Source organism: Megalobrama amblycephala, linkage group LG14 (genome assembly GCF_018812025.1).
Source record: "Megalobrama amblycephala isolate DHTTF-2021 linkage group LG14, ASM1881202v1, whole genome shotgun sequence".
In the NCBI taxonomy this organism is placed as follows: Eukaryota; Metazoa; Chordata; class Actinopteri; order Cypriniformes; family Xenocyprididae; genus Megalobrama; species Megalobrama amblycephala.
The window spans coordinates 46,778,571-46,798,962 of record NC_063057.1 but is presented as its reverse complement, the minus strand read 5'-3'; the positions used below and the strand labels follow the sequence as shown (position 1 = coordinate 46,798,962).

At 41.0% G+C, this 20,392-nt stretch overlaps 1 pseudogene; it reads right to left on the bottom strand.

Moving 5' to 3' along the window:
- Positions 1-3,986: 3,986 nt before the first annotated feature.
- On the bottom strand, positions 3,987-14,820 carry LOC125245802 (annotated as a pseudogene).
- Positions 14,821-20,392: the final 5,572 nt, after the last annotated feature.

The window sequence follows — 20,392 nt, the reverse complement described above, 5'->3', positions numbered from 1 at the left end:
ATGGTAATAAGCATGCAAGATGATTGTCCAGACTAAACTTTTTATTTTATTTTATTTTATAAGTTGAATGGTGCAAAAATTGCAAAGTGCGTGTATTAAAATCTAAACACGAACAGACGTTTTAGCAGAGTTTGAATTATTCTTCTAGCTCTACGCAATTAAAGCAAAAGGATTTTTTTTTTTTAATTCTTTTGGAGCACAACATTTTTTTTAGTTGACATTTTCTAAATTTTCTAATCTGATTTATATGTCCCAGACTTATCTTTAATAAAAGTGTCCCTTACGGGGCTCTGTAGAATGTGTTGTTAATTTTACTTGCCTTTCCGAATAAATTATTCAGCTTGAGGCACATCCCTTAATCAATACATTTGTTTTGCATTATTATTGTTATTTTCAAAGTGTTTTTTTTTTTTCTTTTTTAAAAATGACTTTGTTAACATTATTTAGCTCTAACCTAAGTAAACTTTTTGATAAAGAGAACTTTATAACTCTGAAACTAAAATGAAAAAATATAGTTTTTGCTCAGTACTAACTAAAATGCACATGACTTGCTGTTGTTTCCGAACAAAGGAAAAAAAATATGCATATCGGTCAAAATGTGTTATCAGCAAAAGTCCAATATTGTGCATCCCTAGTGCTGATGTATCTGATGTATGAAATTACAAATACTTTTAAATGTATGCAACTTTTTTCTACTCTTTCCAGTGTGTTAATCTAGTTTAAGAATACATATTGAGCTGATTCTTTATCCTGCTTGAGCAATAATGTGACATTTTTCCATTCTTATGACAAGTGCAACAAGTCATTTGCATGTGAAAGTAGAAACACATGCAATTCAGACGAAACTTGATGGTTAAAACATGCACTCTAACTATCCTCATTAAATGTGTCTGAGGGTCCGACATCATCACTCGTGGCTAGCGCACTCATGAGCAGCAGGCTGTGTAATATGAGTTTAATCTTTTTTTTTTTTTTTTCACTTAGATTATGGCCATTTGATTTATAGCAGTGTCTGTCAACAAACTAAATGATTCAAAACAGTTTTGAGAAGGTGCTTCAAAGGTTTTCAGCCATGTGTTATTAGGCTATTACTACTATTACTATTTTGTGTCCTGCAATAAACATTTACACAAACTCAATCACCTGTTTTCCCCAAAACATATTAGTTTATTCCATGCACATCACAATGTAATTATAGAAAAAGTGACTTTAACTTACTTCAGCCCACTGTAGTACAGATGTTTGATTCTCAAAGAAAATGGCAAAATTCTGATCCCCGGTCCAAAAATATTGATACAATAAACAGTAGGGCTGTAGTCAAGTCCACCTTTGTCGAGTCCAAGTCAAGTCCAAGTCCAAAAGGTTCGAGTCCAAGTCAAGTCCGAGTCCAAATGAGACAGTCAAGACAGAGACAGAAAAAAACAATCCTCTTCAAGACCTTCGTACATAACTATTGATCATTTATGTGATGTGAGAGACAGCATATCTTAGATTCTAAAATAATAATTTTACATTTACATTTTTAAATTCTCTACAACTGCGGTTCCCAAACATTTTACAGTCGCGTACACCCTGAGGCATTTAGCACTGACCCTTCTGCATACCCCCTCTTTTCCACTTAGACTGCTGCAGTCCAAACCTTTTCCATTAAGGGACAATATTTTCCCCTTTAAACTGATTGCGCATTACAGTGCTTTTTTTACCTCTATAAATACCTTTATAAAATAAATTAATGTTTTATGAGTCGCAGTTCTGCTGTGGCTTTCGTTTGAACTAGAGATGCGCTGATTTCAATTTTCTTGGCCGATTCTGATTTCTGATTTTTGGATAGTGTGATCTGCCGATACCTACTTTTGCCGATTCTGATTTTTTCTTTCTAAGAACTATAATTGACAGCATATACAAACAAAAATCTACCTTTCTTCAACGCAAAGTTTTATTTTAAAACTCAGTAATAAAATAAGAACAAATAAAAAAAATTCCAAACAGCAAATAAATGCAATAGAATAGAGAGCTATGAAACTAAGTTTTTTCAGGTTAAGTAGGTTTCTATTTAGATAAGAAATACTACAGAAATTAAAGTAATCAAATGTAAAATAATACATCCACGTTGGTTACCTTAATTTCTGTATTTTTTATTGTAAATATTAAATACAGACTTATTCTTACCATTAAAGTTAAAAACGTATTCAGTCAAGAGCAGAAAGTGATTTTCTTTGTCTTTTGTTCTTTAAATAACATGACAGACAGCAGCAGGAATATTGGACTGCTGTCCCTTTAAGAGTTTATGAATGGACCCAATACTGTTACACAACATGCGTTCTCTTAGCTATTTAACGATCCAAAACTGACTGTTTATCTGAATAATTGCCAAGACGAGCATTTTGACATAATTTTGTATGTATTTGATCTTTTAAGCACAGTAAGCCACTCATTTTGGTAATTGTGACTCTGTTTGACTTCTGTCTCTGTTTGAGACTGAGCGTGGCTTATTCGCTCCACTGATCAGCGGTAATCAGTGGCGCGCGCGCACTTTCAGTGTGAGCGCAAAACCTGCGGGAACCGGAGCGAATGAGACGAGTGAGTGAGAGAGAGAGAGAGAGAGAGAGAGAGAGAGAGAGAGGAGGCGCCCGCGCGAGTGTGTGTCACTTCACCGTGAGAGAAGAGAGCGAGAATGCGCAGCTGACGTTACTGCCTGTGCCGCTGGTAACAAAAAAGATCGGCTCGGAATCAGTAAGAAGTGAGACTGAAAAGCTGGACTCGGTCGAGACCAACTAGAACTTGTGGCGAGACCAATGACCAAGTCCGAGACAAGTCCGAGTGCAAATATCACAGAGTCCGAGACGAGTCCAAGACAACAGAAAAACGTCTCGAGTCCGGACTCGAGTACTACAGCACTACTAAACAGAAATGATTGCTACAGACAACCAGCTCTTTACAGCAGTTTCAGATATTGACTTCCAACACTTGCTGACAACAAGTCTAAGATACCCAGGTTCGAGAACCGCACAGAGCGGGGCGAGTAGAACCTGGGTAGAGGGGTTAAATTGGTGCCATGACCCGGATGGGAGTGAGGTTTAGGGGGTGAGTGTAACGGAGGCCAGCTATTAGTCGCTGTGTGAGTAAACCTCACTCTGGTCTCAAGAGATGCTCTAGCGACTGATGTTAGAGGTTGCAGCCTTTAGCCTCCTCGTTAGAGCGTCTGACTCTAGGAGTTTTTCTCAGGGGGTTTAAAGCAAGATCAGATAATCTGGGTTGATATATTTTACATTTATTAATAAACCAACATTTATCAATTTTACATGACAAATTATTTTATTGAATAACATTTTTAATAAATCTTGTGTGTGATTCATTTTAATGAAAGGTAATTTTGATAGTAATAATAAAAAAAAATTAATGTGACACAACAATAAGAACTGAATGATTGTGATTTCCATCAACACAAACAGATCTTGAGAAAAGCATCATGACTCACAAACACACACTGATCTTACTAGGGGTGACCCTGAAGAGTCGACGATTCAAAGCTTCGATAGGAGGAGGTCGATTCGACTATCAATCTCACAGTCGAATCTTCGCAGAGGTGTTATGAAACGAGATGGGGGTGCTCAATATCTGATTTTACATAGATGTACCAGTTCTCTCCCAATAGGTTAATACACAGCCTATTATGTTAATGCTGTAAATAAAAATGTAAAAAGAAAGAAGCTTTTAATAAATATTTTTAATGTGCGTGAATAAATCCAACCACCCCTGTGACAGATTTAAGTTTCACTTCCATGATCCGTGACCGACAGAGGAGCATCTTGGCGGCAGGGATTAAATCTTTAACAGTGTCTGGGATAAGAAAATCTAAAGTGTAGAATTGGATGCACTTTGAAATGGTAAAAGAAAAATGTATGATGCAAGTTGTGCCAACAGCTTATGTCCTAGTACTCAACAATGACAAACACTGCGGCGCGCTTCTGCCGGACCAACGTTATTGCGCTATTTGAAAAGACCCAAACGGACACAGGCAGATCGCGTGAAAGACTGGATTTTTCTCTCTCAATCAGGTAGGGTACAAGTGATTTCAAAACATTTCAGCCAGTTCTAATTAGATTTTTGAATGCTGTGAATGTTTAGCTAAAAAGACTGCCACTCCAGTTTAGCATTTATTGTCTCTGCAGTTAAAAAGACAAAAGTTGACAATTCTGGCTATACTTTCGTTTTTTTAATAATTTCTTTAACTTTAATTTATTTATTAATCACTCTGGGTTATCTAATTTAACTATTTGTGGCTTAATGTGTTTTGAATATATGTTCCCTGGCATTTTAGGCATTTTGCACTTGATTATGACATTCATTTTTTAAATTATTTTAATTTATTAGAACGGTATATTCTGTTCTAATTCAATTCTGTAAATTAATGTTTTTAATTTTTTTTTCTCGGTGCATCGATGTTGCACTGTAGATTAGTTAAAGCTTGCTTGCACAGGTAATTTAGCCGATTTAATTTGATTGCTGACATGTGAAATGCATATCTATCAAATACAGTGTGGCCTTTCTGCAGTTATTTATATATATATTTAAGGTTTATTGATCCAAAATGTTTTTATTCATTTTCTTCTATATCTTTGTGTGGTGTTCTGTACATCGTGGCTGTGAATGTTTATCCACATTGCCTTTCATTTCAGTTTAAGAAAGATAAAAATCATTGTCAGTTTCATCTATCACTTAATAGGCAGTTTGGTTGCTTTATTAGAAAGTTGTTTCTATGTGTTGAGTGTAAGAGAAAACAAAAGTTAAGGTGCAGGTGTAGGCCTTACTTTATTTTCTGCGCCCCTCTCCATCTCGTGCACAGTTGAGCACGCGAACCTTTCAAAGTAGCCGATACTCCTTTGGCCTTGAGCGCGGAAAGAGTTTGTGCGCACTATCTAGTGGACTGCTGTTTTTCAAGCCCCCCCAATCTGATTCGAATCTGATTCGACTATGTAAATCCGTTGTCGGGACACTCCTAGATCGTACTGTCTATATGAGGATTCATTACGCACATTTATTCTGACGTTAGTTCACTGACAGAAGTTCAACTGTAATAATAATATAATGAAGAGAAAATAAGAGAATCTATAACATCTCACTGTTACTGATCTATCATGTAACTCAAAGCATTATGGGTAGAATCTCTCTACAGTCTATTCTGATTTATCAACACAGTTTCACTGATGATCCAACATTAACCCTAAACCCAGGATAGAGCGGTTGAGTGAATGTGGTCTGGACTGTGTGGATGAGGATCATTGTGTCTCCAGAGACGCTGTAGAAGGACAGAGTTCCTGCACTGTGATCCACATACACTCCTACTCTACTGCTGCTGGGCTCTACAGGAAGTTTAGTCTTTCTGTTATTGTGCATGAATGAGTAACTGGAGGGAGAGCAGTTCAAACTCCAGGACTGATCATTATATCCAAAAAAACACTCCTCACCCCGTCTCTTCCTGCTGATGCCTTATATGACACTGATATATACACACCATGTTTTCCACTCCACTCAATCTCCCAGTAACAGCGTCGATCACGCACACTCTCTCTACACAACACCTGACATATATCAAATCTGTCTGGATGCTCAGGATACGGCTGGACTGTGGCAGTGACAGTAATCACTCTGTTCCTCTCAGTCAGACGGAGGTATTTATGTGCTGTGTTCAGATCCAGAGTGAGCTGATGGGAATCTGATGGAGAGAAAACACATCAGAATCAGGAATTATTAATCTGTCTGATATGCTGTTCAAATTATCATTATCCAACAAATAGCCTCACCCCCTCCCCAAAAATTATTTTGTGTTTATTATAATTAGGCCTATTATTATATTTATGCCATTCAAACTGATACTTTAATTCAACAAGGATCCATTAAATTGATTCACCAATAATTAATAAATTAGTTTATGTTAAGTTTTTAAGCATTTAGGCCTATTGTTGGTGATTTTCAGTGTTGTAGCCTTTGGTGATGTTGAGCTTTCTTTAAATTTCTATCTGTTGCCTCAAAGGTTAAAAAGACCTGTTACAAAATCCTGTTTAGGATAAATCCATCCATCCATGATCGGATCCAGCTGATAATCACTTTATTTTATTCTAAATATCTGTCAACGTGATGGTCACATATACCAATAACATTTTAATGATACAAAAGATGTGCACGCTCACACCGAAGAGGCAAATATGAAAGGCTAAGGGGCAGCAGGTTAGAGTAAAAAATGAGCTTACAAGGTGTGTATAATTTAAACTATTTTATTAAATAAGTCCCGACTAATTGGCACTAACAGTAACTATTGCTCTTCTGCACTCTTCCTGAAATTGCACTTCATTAAAGTGCCAGGTGAAGGGTTGCTAGATATCACAAAAAAGCCCCTTAAAACATAGGGTAATACAGCAAAACTACCAGCAGAATGAATATAAACAATATAACTAGTATTACATCCTAGAAGGAATGCTGTGGAACCACATCCTACCCTGAAGTAGTTACGTGGAGACGACATATGGACAAACCCCTTAAGGTTACACTACATATGGAAGTACAGGGGTGACTCCAACCTCACAAGAGATGGGTTCTCCCAAGGGAAAGACATGGGCTTCTGTTTAGGAGCACCGCTGAAAAGTACACATATGGGATTCCCTCAGGGTCACACATATGGGACCCAGCCTAGACTAGACCCGGTTCTCAAGGATACAACGAAATATAGGCTTGGTGCCGGACGTTACACCACAACCGGCTGATGGAGGACTCTCTGGAGAATATAAGCGCATATATTGGTTCAGCAAGCTGACACTTGCCAGGGGCCACTCAGTGTCTTCTACACATTTGAGGTGAGAACACGGGAGGCTATCGTAGGCACGTAGGCAATAGAATCTAGCAAAAATATTAGGTGTTGCCCAGCCTGCAGCTCTACAGATATCTGTCAGCGAGGCGCCATGCACCAGTGCCTAGCAAGATGCAAAACTTGTGTGTGAGCTTGCAACCTTGATTAGCCAAGGCGATGGCATCCACCAACGAGTGGGCCAACCTCTGCTTGGAGACAGCCATTCCCTTCTGCTGGCCTCCGTAACAGACATAGAGCTGGTCTGAGGTCCTGAAGCTACGTGTCTGGTCCACGTACCTTCGCAGTGCACGGGCGGGATACAGCGAAGCTAGGGCTTCTGCCTCCTCCAAGGGCAGCACTTGCAGGTTCACCACCTAAAGGAAGTGGTGGAAACCTTAGGCACATATCTGGGCCAAGGTCTCAGGATAACATGAGCGTCATCTGGCCTAAACTCTAGGCATGATTTGTTGACCGAAAATGCTTGCAGGTCTCCTACCCTCTTAATGGAAGCCAATGCAACCAGGGGTAATATCTTCATAGACAAGATCTTTAACTCTATTTATTCCAAGGGCTCAAATGGGGCATTCTGGAGTGCTCCGCGCAAAGAGATTATGGAAGGATGGGGAGGTGGATTTAATCTCCCCTAAGGAACCTGATGATCAGGTCATGCTGCCCAACTGACTTAGCCTCTATTGGATCGTGATAGGCTGAGATGGTGGCAGCATAGACTTTCAGGGTAGAGGGAGACAGCACTCCAACCCCTGCTGCAGGAAGGAAATCACGGCACTGAAGTTTGGTGATCTTCTCGGTGAGAAGAACACCAATCAACAAATAGGTTCCACTTCAAAGCGTATACACGTCTCGTAGACGTCGCTTGCGCAGAAGTGGTTCACGTCCCTTGGGGGTAAGTCATCTAGAGCTTCCGCATCCCGTCCAGGGACCAAACATGTAGTCTCCAGAGGTCTGGATGCACGTTCATGCTGAAGGTCCCCTCAGTCAGGGAGTAAAACAACTGGCAATGAGACGAGTCTGGAGAGGCAAACAGGCCTACATGTGCGGCTCTGAAATGGTCCCATATCAGCTGGACTGCTTGGGGATGGACTCTCACAAAAGTGCAGGCTGTCGTGAGAGCTCTTCGGCTGCATGATTGAGCATGCCAGGGATGTGAATGGCATGAAGTGACCTCAGATGCTTCTGACTCCATAGGAGGAGATGGTGGGCGAGTTGCGACATGCAACGGGAGCTTAGACCACCTTGACGGTTGATGTATGCAACAGTCACAATGTTGTCATTACGGATCAGTATGTATTTGCCCTGTCTTGGCTTTTTTAGGTGGCTCAGTGCATGACATACTGCCAACGACTCGAGGCAGTTGATATGCCACTACAGTTGCGGACCCGTCCAAATCCCTGAAACTGCCTGAAACCTCAGTCGGTGGTCAATGCATCCGTGGAAACCATAGCATGCCTGGACACTTGTTCTAGAGGAACTCCTGCCCATACAAACAAAGGGTCCGACCCTGGGCTGAAGGTTTGCCAGCAGACCTGAGTGATTGTCACCTGGTAAATGCCGTGTTGCCACGCCCATCTCGGGACTCAGCCTTAAAGCCAGTGCTGAAGTGGCTTCATATGAAGCAAGCCGAGCAGCGTTACTGCGGCTGCCATATGCCCCAAGAGCCTCTGAAATAATTTCAGTAGGGCCGCTGTCCTGCCTTTGACCGAATTCAAGCAGTTCAACACTGACTGGGCACGCTCTTCTGTGTGGCGTGCTGTCTGGGCGACCGAGTCCAGCTCCATACGAGAAAAGAGATCCTCTGTGCAGGGGAGAGTTTGCTCTTTTCCCAGTTGATTCGAAAACCCAACCGGCTGAGGTGACTGAGCACCAAGTCCCTGTGTTCGCACAACTGATCCCGGGACTGTGCTGAAATGAGCCATTCACTGTGTTCTCTAATGGGAACAAGGACTGTGTCTGCAACTTTCGCGAAGACGCAGGAAGACAGGGACAGCTTGGTCAGCATGACCCAGGGACCACGCCGTAAACTTCATCACACAAAGTGCGAGGTCCTTTGCGGGACGAAGCTCACAAAGAACTGGGCCTCAATCACTGTCGTGCAGGTCCCTCAGTGCCTTGGCCTAATGAACCTGCAACAATGCCATAGCGTGTAAAGCAGAGGCCGCTTCCCCACAAGCCTGGTAAGCCTTGCTGGTCAGAGCCGATGAGTACTTAGAGGCTCGGGAAGGGAGACATGGATTGCCCCCTTTGGTGGAGTTAGGACAAAGTTGCATAGCAACGGCCTGCTCCACAGGAGCAATCTGCATGTAACCTTTAGGGGCTCCGCCATTGAGGCTGGTGAGGGGTAGTTACTCGGCGCTCTTGGTGGCCTAGGAAAGCATAGCCATCATTTCCAAATCGGATTTGGACAACACTACCATCCCCATAGGGGGTAGCACAGCCGAATCTTCATCCACAGAGAGTTCAGGCTCACCCTCTGATGCTGCGATCGACATTTGGTCTTTGGCTGGAGACCTGAAGGAAACGACGGGTACACATCGTTTAGATGGACCAGCACACGCCGCTGGAAGCTCTACTGGCTGCGGTGTGCAGGGGATTGTGACCCAGAGGGCACCCAAGCTACCCGCCGATGTGGACCTCTCCTGTTGGCCACCATGGAGGGTGCCACAATGGGGAATATGCAAGGGAACTCCACCTTTCTTGAGGTAATAGAGAATGACTGAAAGGGAACTTAAGAATTCATCTAAATCTTGGATGAATGTTTTTAATTGGCTTTCAGTGAAAAAAATAATCCTATTTAGCGCTTAGTTTTAGAAGATATCCTGTTTTGAAAAATATGTCGAATCCCTAGTTCAGTGCTGTCCTGATTTACATATTTGTAAAAGTCACGAGTTCATTCCATTCAAATCTTGCTTTTTTGGATATTATTAAGTATGATATAGTTATGCTCTCTGTCCCATTTTTGTAAATGTGCAAAATGTGCAGTACAAAATTTAACAGTGAAGACATTTATAATGTTAATAAACACTTCTATTATAATCAATTTAAAATTAATCACATTTTTATATTTCTATTTAAATTTTTCTGTTCATCAAAAATTGTGGATATAAAAGACCTCCACACATTCCACATGGTTATTTTACATTTTTAAATTATTCAAATAGAAATGGTTCTTTAAAATCATAGGGATATTTCACATTACTGTATTTTTTATCAAATAAATGCAGTCAATGTTCAATATGTCAGCAGCATATCCTGTGTAAATCATCATTTACATGATCAACTACAAAACTCTTCTGTCATGTTTTCTTTCACCTTCTACAGGAAGAACATGAACCACTCAGTGAGTTTTTCTGCTTGTTTTCTTAGTGACTTACATTGTAGGAAGTCGTTCCTGGTCCTGGGAACAATGTTGGTGAAAGTGACTGTGGAAATCAACAGACATGAAGAGTGTGATTATCATGTCAAGAGAAAATGATCCCTGCATCCGTTCCTAAGACATTTCTGATATGATGTTCTACATGATATGAGATGATGGAGGATCATTTCTGAGAGCAGATGAATCTCCAGGACTTTACCTCTGTCAGAGATCTTCTTGAGTTCCTCTTTGCAGAAATCCTCCAGTTTGTCTCTCAGCTGAAGGACAGATTCTCTCACGCCATCAAAAGAAGAGAGAAAACTGAAGGGATCATCATTTATGTCTGTAGATTCAGAAGGAGCTGAGAGAGACTGGAAACTCTACAGAAAAGAGAAATCAAAGCTTAAATGATTAGTTCACTTTCAAATAAAAATTTCCTGATAATTTACTCACCCCCATGTCATCCAAGATGTCCATGTCCTTCTTTCTTCAGTCGAAAAGAAATTAAGGTTTTTGATGAAAACATCCCAGGATTATTCTCCTTATAGTGGACTTCGATTGGCCCCAAAATTACAGTTCCCTTATTTCTCGTCTGGTATTAAAGCCCTTTGAAGGTGCACTGAAACTGTAATTTTGACCTTCAACTGTTTGGGCCCAATTGAAGTCCACTATAACGGGAATAATCCTGGAATGTTTTCATCAAAATCCTTAATTTCTTTTCTTTTCATAATTATTTGCCACTTATCACTGTAAAGCTGCTTTGACACAATTTGCATTGCAAAAAGCGTTATATATAAATAAAGGTGACTTGACTTGATTATATCATGTTAGAGCTATAATTTCTAGCGTTTTTAACTTACACTATGTGAACTTTCTAGGAAAACACTTGGATGAACAAACATCTGACAAAAAAAAATGTAACAGATCAAGTTCATCAATGGCGTGGCAGGGTTGAGAAGATTTGATCAGTAAAGCAGATCAAAAGCAACAAGTAGATTAACCATTATTTATAACTTTTGAGCAGCTCTGGAATTCACAAGGACTCTTAGCACACACCCTAACCCAGCATTGCTATTATACAGCCTTACTGTCAGGGTTCTGGCAATTTTTTCTTGTCTGCATGTCATGTTTCACGTTGGGGATATGGTGTACGAATCCCGGCACTCATGTCTAGTTCAGTTTCGGTTTCATGTCGGGGTTTAGATACTCGCGCTCCCTGTTCTGTCTTTATTGTGAGTGCACAGGTTTTGTGGTCTCTCACTCGCCGTGCGCCCTTGTCTCATGTGTTTTGGAGTGTTTGGTTTATGTTTTCATTGGCCAGGCGCTCTTGTGTTGTCATGTCCTGTGTAGCACTCGGTTGTTTGCACCTGCCGCACGCTTTCATGTCGTGGTCTGTGTGAACACGCAGTCTGTGAGTGTTCACCGGCTGCATGTTCGTGTATGTTTTGTGTGAACGCAGCTTATGAGTTTTTCTCATAGTTGTGTGTTCATGTCTCGTTTTGTGTGACCGTACTATGATCCTGTTCTTCTAGATCTCTGTTACCTGCAGGAAATGGATGTGATCCTGTGTGTGTGAAAGCTGCTCCAGCTCAGCATCTCTCCTCCTCAGATCATTGATCTCCTGCTCCAGTCGCTCCAGTCGTCCTTCAGCTCGACTCACTGCAGTCTTTTCCTGATCTCTGATCCACTGTGTGGCCTCAGAGCGGCTTTTCTCAATGGAGGGGATGAGCTCAGTGAAGATCTTCTCACTGTCCTCCACTGCTGTCTGTGCAGAGCGCTGTTAGGACACACATCACAATCACACAGTGGCTTCAGTGAGTCCTGACTGAGACTTCTCAAACTTCTCTTCTTCTCCAGACTCACCTTATGAGACTCCACAGCCTCTCTCAGCTGCTGAAGATCTTTCTCTCTCTGCTGGATCCTCTGCTGGAATGACCTCTGCGTCTCCTTCAGCTGGTGCTAAAGGACAAACCAATACCAGGAGAAACATCACATAAATCATCAAGTAAACAGATATGAATCCAGTGTAGGGCATCACTCGACAGAACTTACCGAATGACTTTATAAACCAGGAATGTGACCATACAAAGCTTCATTTGACCAACAGGTCCATTTCCTGACCCCAAGACCTCCAGCCTTAACAGAAGTGATGACGTGATTTCGTTTAACAAAGAAGGCTGTCTTGAGAACCTCTCAGCTCATCAGCAGTAAACTAATCAAAACCTATCACGTGGGGTCTGATCATGTTAAAACTATTGATTCTCTCACAAAAACCTCTTGTATTATCGGATGGAACAGGAAACATTAATTAATGGACCTAAAAGCACAATGGATCCACACAGACATCCCCTGATTAGGAATCCCTTTTGACCCGGTCACAAGTGACTCTTATAGACCCTATTCTTATAGACTCAATCTCAAATGGACAATCATTGAAACATCATTTTAAACTATATTCAGAATAACACATGCTATGATGTGATTACTAACATGTTGGATTCAATGCATTATATGTTTGTATTCCCTTATGCATTTTCTTTCTCTTGTAATCATTGTTTTAATTAGGTTAGTCTAGTAATATGTGTGTAAGAAGTGTGTCATGTTTGAGGTCAAATTATAGGATTTATTATTTTCTTTAATTCGGTGTGCATGAAACATTGAAATTCGGTATCAGGAAGATATTAGGAATCTTTATAAAGTTGTTAATAAAACAGTGAACAAAAATGTTCTGTGGATATCACAATGTAATCAATGGAGAATAGACGGGGCGTGTCTAAGCTCCGTAGCAACGTCTCATTGGAGGATCGCATCTGAGGACGGAGTGAACTTTCTCCTTTAAAACTATGCTGTCCAAAACAGATAGTTATTGAAGAACCGATACTTTGACCATGGCTGAAATTTACATCTAAAGCGCCACAGCTGCTTTGTCCCATGGCTGATTTTCCATCTAACAGTCACTGACTATCTTAATCCACGAGCCGCGCAGCTGATACTTCTCACCCAACAGCCGTCACATCCAGAACTCTGTCTGAAACACTCAGTTGAACTATCTGACCAAAGTTTCTACTTGGCTGTCGGTTGTCGAACGTCGGTTTGGTGTGTCAGGGCAACTTTGGACAGAGACGCTGCCGATGTGTGCCAACCCCGCAGTATGCTTCTGTCACCACTAGTTCATCGGCGTCGACTTGGTGTGTTCCTGCCTTTAAAGATCTTGCATGGTAAGATCATAGGTTCATTCATAAGTGCCATAACTCACCTAAAAATGTCAATTCTTTCATTGTTCATTGTAAATCCCCCCCATCCCATTGACTTTCAATATATGGTTACAAAAAGTAAAGCTACAAAGTCCCTCCAGCAGGAGTTCTTCTCTATATCAGTGTCACTGTTTCTGAACTGCCTGAAACACCTACTTTGTAGTCTTGAGTTTTCTTCTGGGAATATCCCTCTATTAATTAATTCCCACCAAGGACATACACAAAAGTGACAATTCTTTCAGCACCTCTCCACCTCCCCATTATGGTCCAAATGTAAAGCAAGTTACATTTCTGAAACACACTCTAAGCAGTAGACCAATCAAAACAGACTGGGTCCATCTGACCAATCAGAGCAGACTGTGATTTTCATAAGGCAGGTTTTATGCTGCCTTCACATGCTTTGGGAATTTTTGATCATTTCCACTTTTGAAGTCATGATTACAAGCTTATCGCATTCAAGCTTAGACACAAGAGGGCATTCATGTGCAATTTTTTTTACCTAGGAAATCCCCATTTACAATAATTCCAAGAGCACATGATAGCAGCTTTAAAGAAACTGAAACTAAAACAGAATTCAGAGAGAGGGTGAAAACAGACATTAAATGATGTAATGTATTCTAGTAGACCCCATAAACAAAATTATGAACCTGTAAATGAGCATAATGGGACCTCTTTAAGTTCATACTGTACCTGTTTCTCTGTCCTCTGTGCTGCAGCTGATACAGTGTCGTGGTTTTTATGTTCATCCATCGTACACAGCAGACATATACACTTCTGGTCAGTGCGGCAGAAAACCTCAAGGATCTTGTTGTGTTTCTGGCAGATCATCTCCTGCAGTTTTCCAGTGGCTTCAGTCAGATTGTGTCTCTTTACTTTAAAGAAATTCTCATGTTGTTCAAGGTGATTCTGGCAGTAAGAGTTCAGACACTCCAGACAGGACTTGACGGCTTTGTGTTTTCTTCCAGTACAGACGTCACACTGCACATCTCCAGCTCCAGCGTAACAGTCAGCAGGAGGTTTTCTCTTCTTCAGTTTCTCCACCACTTCAGCCAGCATGGTGTTTTTTGCTAAAGCAGGTCTTGGACTGAAGGTCTGTTTGCACTGAGGGCAGCTGTAGACTCTCATCTGATCCTCCTGATCCCAGCAGCCTGTAATACAGCTCTTACAGTAACTGTGTCCACAGGGAATGGTCACTGGATCCTTCAGGAGATCCAGACACACTGAACACTTGAACTCATCCTGAGAAATTCTAGATTCTGCCATTTTACTGCATGGATACAGAAACACAAACACACAACGGCTCAACTACACTTCAGTTTCACTTTCTCTGAACTGAACTGAACTGTTCCTGTTTCCTGGTTCTGTGTTTGAGTGACGTGTGAAAAATATGCATATCTCTAAAGCAGTTTTTTGTGATTCAGTAAACAAAACTGTGCACAAAATATTTATATTTAATAAATATCCATCTGTCTATATTCAAACAGTGCTTGTGTAACCTATGACACCAGTTCTAATTCTGAAACTCAAACACTTATAAAATGACAGATATAAAACAATTTAAATGAATTTTGGACCTATGTGTGACTATCTGAAGGAAATAAAATACAGTACACAGCAAGAGCAATAATGGAATAACCACTAAGAAGTAAGTATTAATCATAAGAAAAGTATTTTTTTGTACCTATTAGTAGATTTTTTTTCAGTGAACTCTTGAGGTGAAATGTCAGTATGTGCCTTGTTAAATTGGAATATCAAATGAGAAATAAAGACAATGGGGGTTTATACTGCGCATCATTGATCATTGTTTGCACAAAATATTTTGAATTCTGCTATTTAGAACACAATTTAAAGCGTAATTATCATGCGCCAAGCAATCCTCACTGTAGTAAAAACATAAAAACACAGTATGCCACAGGAAAAGTGTTCAGAGATAATGATTTTAGGATAAAACTTTTTTTTTTTTTGCTTATACTACAATCATACAAATATAATTATACAAATATATAGGCAGCTGTTTCTTCAACAAGACCACAAAATGAGCAAGTTTAATCAATATTAGGTTCAATATTAATCAAGTAATGGCGTTCAGTTGGATGGGCATCTGTGTTGCAGAGAAGAGGGAAAGAACCTGGGGAAGAGAGCAAGGTGGGGAAGCTTCAGGGCCAAAGTTGTTTGTGAAGGCACCCTCATGCTTGGGTCAGCCCCTGGGGCTTGGTTTGTAATTGGGAGGGAAAAGAAAGAAGAAAGCTGGGGTGGAAAATGGGCCAGCGGAGACAAGCTCATGCTAGGGTCCGGGGTTGGAGCTGTAGGCCAATGACAAAAAAGAGGGTCTGAGACTGATGATCGGGCCTGCACTGCTAGCAGATGCTGAAGGAGCTGTAGGCCACTGGTAGGGGAAAAGGTTAGATGCAGCAGGAGAAGGAAGTGTTATCTTGAGGAAAGGCTGCTGCTGCGGTCCGACACTCATCTTCTAGTGCGTGAATCCAAGACACGAGAGATAGGAGATGTGAGATGAAAGGGCGGCCTTGTGGGATTATGCGCATCGTCAAGTTTAAGTGGCCATTCAATAAAAGCACTTCGCATTTAGAACAGCTTGGACCTTGTAGGAAGGTGCACGTAACTAGAAACATCCAGCTGATTTTCCTTTTGCAATTAAAGGTCCAATATGTAATATTTTCTGTCCGCCAGAGGTCGCTAGAGGCCTATTTAAAACAAAAGCGTAGCTTGATGACGCCAAGTTTGAGCGCGGAATCTTGGGACATGACATCACTCCGGAGCCTGAGGGGTATCCATCTGAGGAGAGGTCCGAGTCGGCAGTCCTATCCTGCGCCGAGGGAGTAGGTGTTGGAGTCTTTGGGCTGGTCAGAAGCCCTGCCCAGTAAGCCTCAGATCCCCAACATCGACTCAACCCTTCATCTGCCAAACAATTCTATACTGGACTCACTGGTCCCACCCAGCCTCCCTCTCCCACCAGCTCGTCATCCCAGTCTTCTCCCTACATCCCAGACACGTCGGCTGTCCTGCCTGAGCTGTCCCCCATCAGTCCCGCTGTACCATTGTTGTCTCCTCTCTGTGACGTGGTTACATCACAGGCCTACTGTAAGTCACCTCTATCTGGGCGTGAGGATCCCGTGGCTCTGCCTCCAGCTACTGTCCATGTCACTCTACCTCGATCCGTTGCACTGACTCCTCTACCTACGCTCCTCCCTCCCTCGACGTCTGCTGGGACCTTCGCTTTTGGCTTCGTGGAGCTTCCTCGGACCGTCGGCTTCACCCGGGTCGGACATCACGTCACCTGCGACACAGACTTGCAGGCCGTCCGTTGCTCTCTGGCCCTCCACCCCTACAGCTCCTGCTAGCTTCTCCCTCCCTAAGGCTCCGCCTCTGTCCTAGATCGCTCCAGCTACACCTCAGCCCTCCGGATCCCTGCATCCATCTCAGGGGGTCATTGTTGCGGCTCCGTCGCAGTCGTCTGGGTCGACGGCATCGATCCACTCCATCAGCCCCTCCATCTGTGCCATGGGTTCCTCCCTCCAGCACTGCCGCCATGGTCCACCATCCTGGCTGGGGACTGAGCCACCACCTGGCTCATCCTCCATCTCACCACTCCGTCCACCTCCAGAACTCCCTCCCCTTTGGATGTTCCATTACTGCGTGAGGTCGTGCCTCGCCGGAGGGGGATGTACTGTCACAGTCACCAGTGCTGGCACTACGTTTCCCAGCATCCCCTCCTGTTCATCACCTGCACACGATCATCAATCACCCGCACCTGAAGACCATCACCATCATTACCACTCACCAGCACTCCCTTCATAAGCAGTCACCATCCTCACCATAGTGTCCAGTCACGTATGTTCCATGTGTTGTGTTGCATGTATACCTGTTCCTGTATTATCTCCCGTTGGATTACTAAGTAAAGACTTGTTTGAAAATGATCTTCTTCGTTGTGTGTTCCTGCGCAAGCAGCACTTTACAATAACACTGGTCTAGTGGTTTTTGGATATTTTACTGCAAAATTCTTACATATTGCACCTTTATCCCAGTTAATGCCCAAATTTTATGGATGTGGCTGGACCCATGGTTTTATCCTGGGCAATTGGAATCCCGAGCTCTGCGGAAACCATGCGGAGCCGAGAAATGGGTTGTTAAATGTTTTTGTAAATAAACTTATTTCCTCTTTCTTTTTTATTTATTTATTTATTTTCTTATTATTACTTTTTATTGGTTTTCTTGAAGTCATAACATGCACTTACATGATGAGAAGAAGCCTAAAACACTTTATAACCTGTATAAACACTCCCAATAAATGTCCAAACAGCAATTCTAGTGCATCATCAGGTTACTTTTGAGGTCTGGTAGAAATATATACAAAAATACATAGATTATAGACCCATATATGTATGCACGATTAATAATTACAAGATTGCGATTTCGATTCAAACTCATATGTGATCTTATTCCTAAATTGCTCTGATTCCTATGTCTATTACACCTTAAATTATGATCATACTGGAATAATTTAAAATTTTGCACTGCCGCTGCCAGAGAGATGTCTGAAACAGCTTCACAAACAGTGTTTTCAAGCCTAAACACTGATAGTGTGGCAGCCACGAAGAAAATGTATCATTTTTTAACTAACATTACCCTTTAAATAAATGTTGTACATTATTACACCAGACCAGAGACTGTTCAAATGTGTTTGATTCATTAATTTCAACAGTTCATTTCTTTAACATAACGAATTCATTTAAACATATTTTTTAATATAGGCCTATACACATTTGCAACATTTTAGATATTTATAAAAATAATCATGTACAACATTAAATAGAACATTTTGACAGAACCTAAAGTAAATTATATGCTATTTTGTTTAGTTGTCTAATGTTTTGTTTTCAGAATTGTTGGAGATCAGTGATGTCAATCAGTTATCTTTTCATGAATCATCTTTAAACAAAGTGTGGTTAAAAAAAAAAAAAACCCTGAAACCTAAAAATTGATTGGTGAATGGAAAAAAAAATCCCATTTCATTTTCTGTCCTAGAGTCCACTTATGAGGACATAGCATATTATTTTCCCATCATGATTTGTTTTTATTGTTCTCCTCACTTGTAAGTGGCTTTGAATAAAAGCATCTGCTAAATGATTAATGAGAAATTCTTCACTCCCCGGACGCCATCGCCCCATTCCCAGATCTGTTGTACGGGTTATTTGATGATTGGATTTAATCCAGAAGGAGGAGAGAGGAGCTACACCCTGAGAGATGCTGCTGCTGTTTTCGCCTTATTTCGGGCAGATTTACGCCTTGTTTTACGAAAATGGTTTAAAACCATAGATTACTTCTACGCTAAAGGGTTATTTAGTTCGTAGCTAATCGTCGGTGTAAATTGAGCTCAGCGTCTTCCACGACGACACAAAACACACAAGAACTTCAAGTCTGCACCAAGGTTGAGCTTGTCCACTGAGGTACTCAATTCATGCACAGTTTGCACTGTTAAAATGTAATTAAGAGGGTGGCTGCGAAGTCACGAACCGAAACTAAACAAATTCATATTTAATGTATCCTATTTATTATTTGAATATTTAAATCTTCTGTTAAAGAGGACAAAGCTAGACCCGCTATAATGGTGCACTTTATCTCAAATTATGTAATTTAAATGGGGAATTTAGCGGAAATAAGTTAATGCTGCCTCTTATTTAAGCATGAAAAAAAAACGTGTGTTGGACCGGTAAGTTTTGGAGCTGGTTTATGCTGGTCCTAAGCTGGTCCAGGACCAGCATTGAACCAGCATGGACCAGCATAAACCAGCTCAAACCAGCATTCCAGCAACATATGCTGTTTTTTTTCTAACAGGGCGAAGTGACTTTATTTATATATTTCTATGTAATTGTATATAATATACTACATATTTTGAACCTGTTGTTGTCAGAATAACTGCCCATTTGTGTGTTTTTTCTTTCTTTCTGTTTTTAACATCTTCCTGTCACTGTGATGAGATTCTTGTAAATACTTTCCAACTAATAGATCTTTAAAACGCGTGCAAATTACAGAAGCTCAACACTAAGGTGCTCCGAAGTGGCCAAAAAGGATTTAAACAGTGAATTTTGTATTGATGTCTTGTAAACTCAGAGATGTGGATTCAGATGACCACACGACCTTGGCGTTTGTCTAAAAACAGTTGGTAATTCGGCAGGCGATTTTTACGTGGGTGGTCAGAGAAATAGTCTGAATAGGGCTTTTGATTCTAAATATTGTAGCTATTGTCCAATATGTCTAATTTACCCCAAAACCCCTGACAACAGCAGTATTGTGGCCATGTGTTTCATATGTTTGGGGTGGGTCTCCGCATGACTAGACACGCCCCTTTCAGCCGATTGGTCTATCAAATCTGAGCCAATGACGTCATCTTCAGTTCGTTCAACAAAATAACAGTCCTCTGCCGCTGTATCAGTAGATGTCATAAATCTGCTTTCTTCTGTGCAACCTAACGCGTATTTAAGTCTGTTTTTAAGCTGTCATTGTGTTTTTAAAATGTAAAATGTAAATGCCTCTACATCTGTTAAGCGCATGACATCCTTTGGGCTACTACCACCGATCAATAGGCTATACATAACGACTATTCTCTATTATAGATCAGTGGCTACTGCACTCATGTTTTTTTTTTTTTTTTTTTTTTTTTCTTATTTTAATGTTTTGTTTACATTTTATACATTTAAATTCAATCATTTAGCAGACGCATTCCTTGCAGTAGACTATGCAGTCGTATTAGAAAATAGGCTATCCATAGGTGGCAACACCTAATAACGGTATCACCATCGATCGGGGGGGGCTTTTTAGTTTTTCTTATAAATGGCCATGCTGATTTTATCTCTTAAATTAAACACTTTTATGAACACAGTGAACATTATTATATGTCACAGTTTA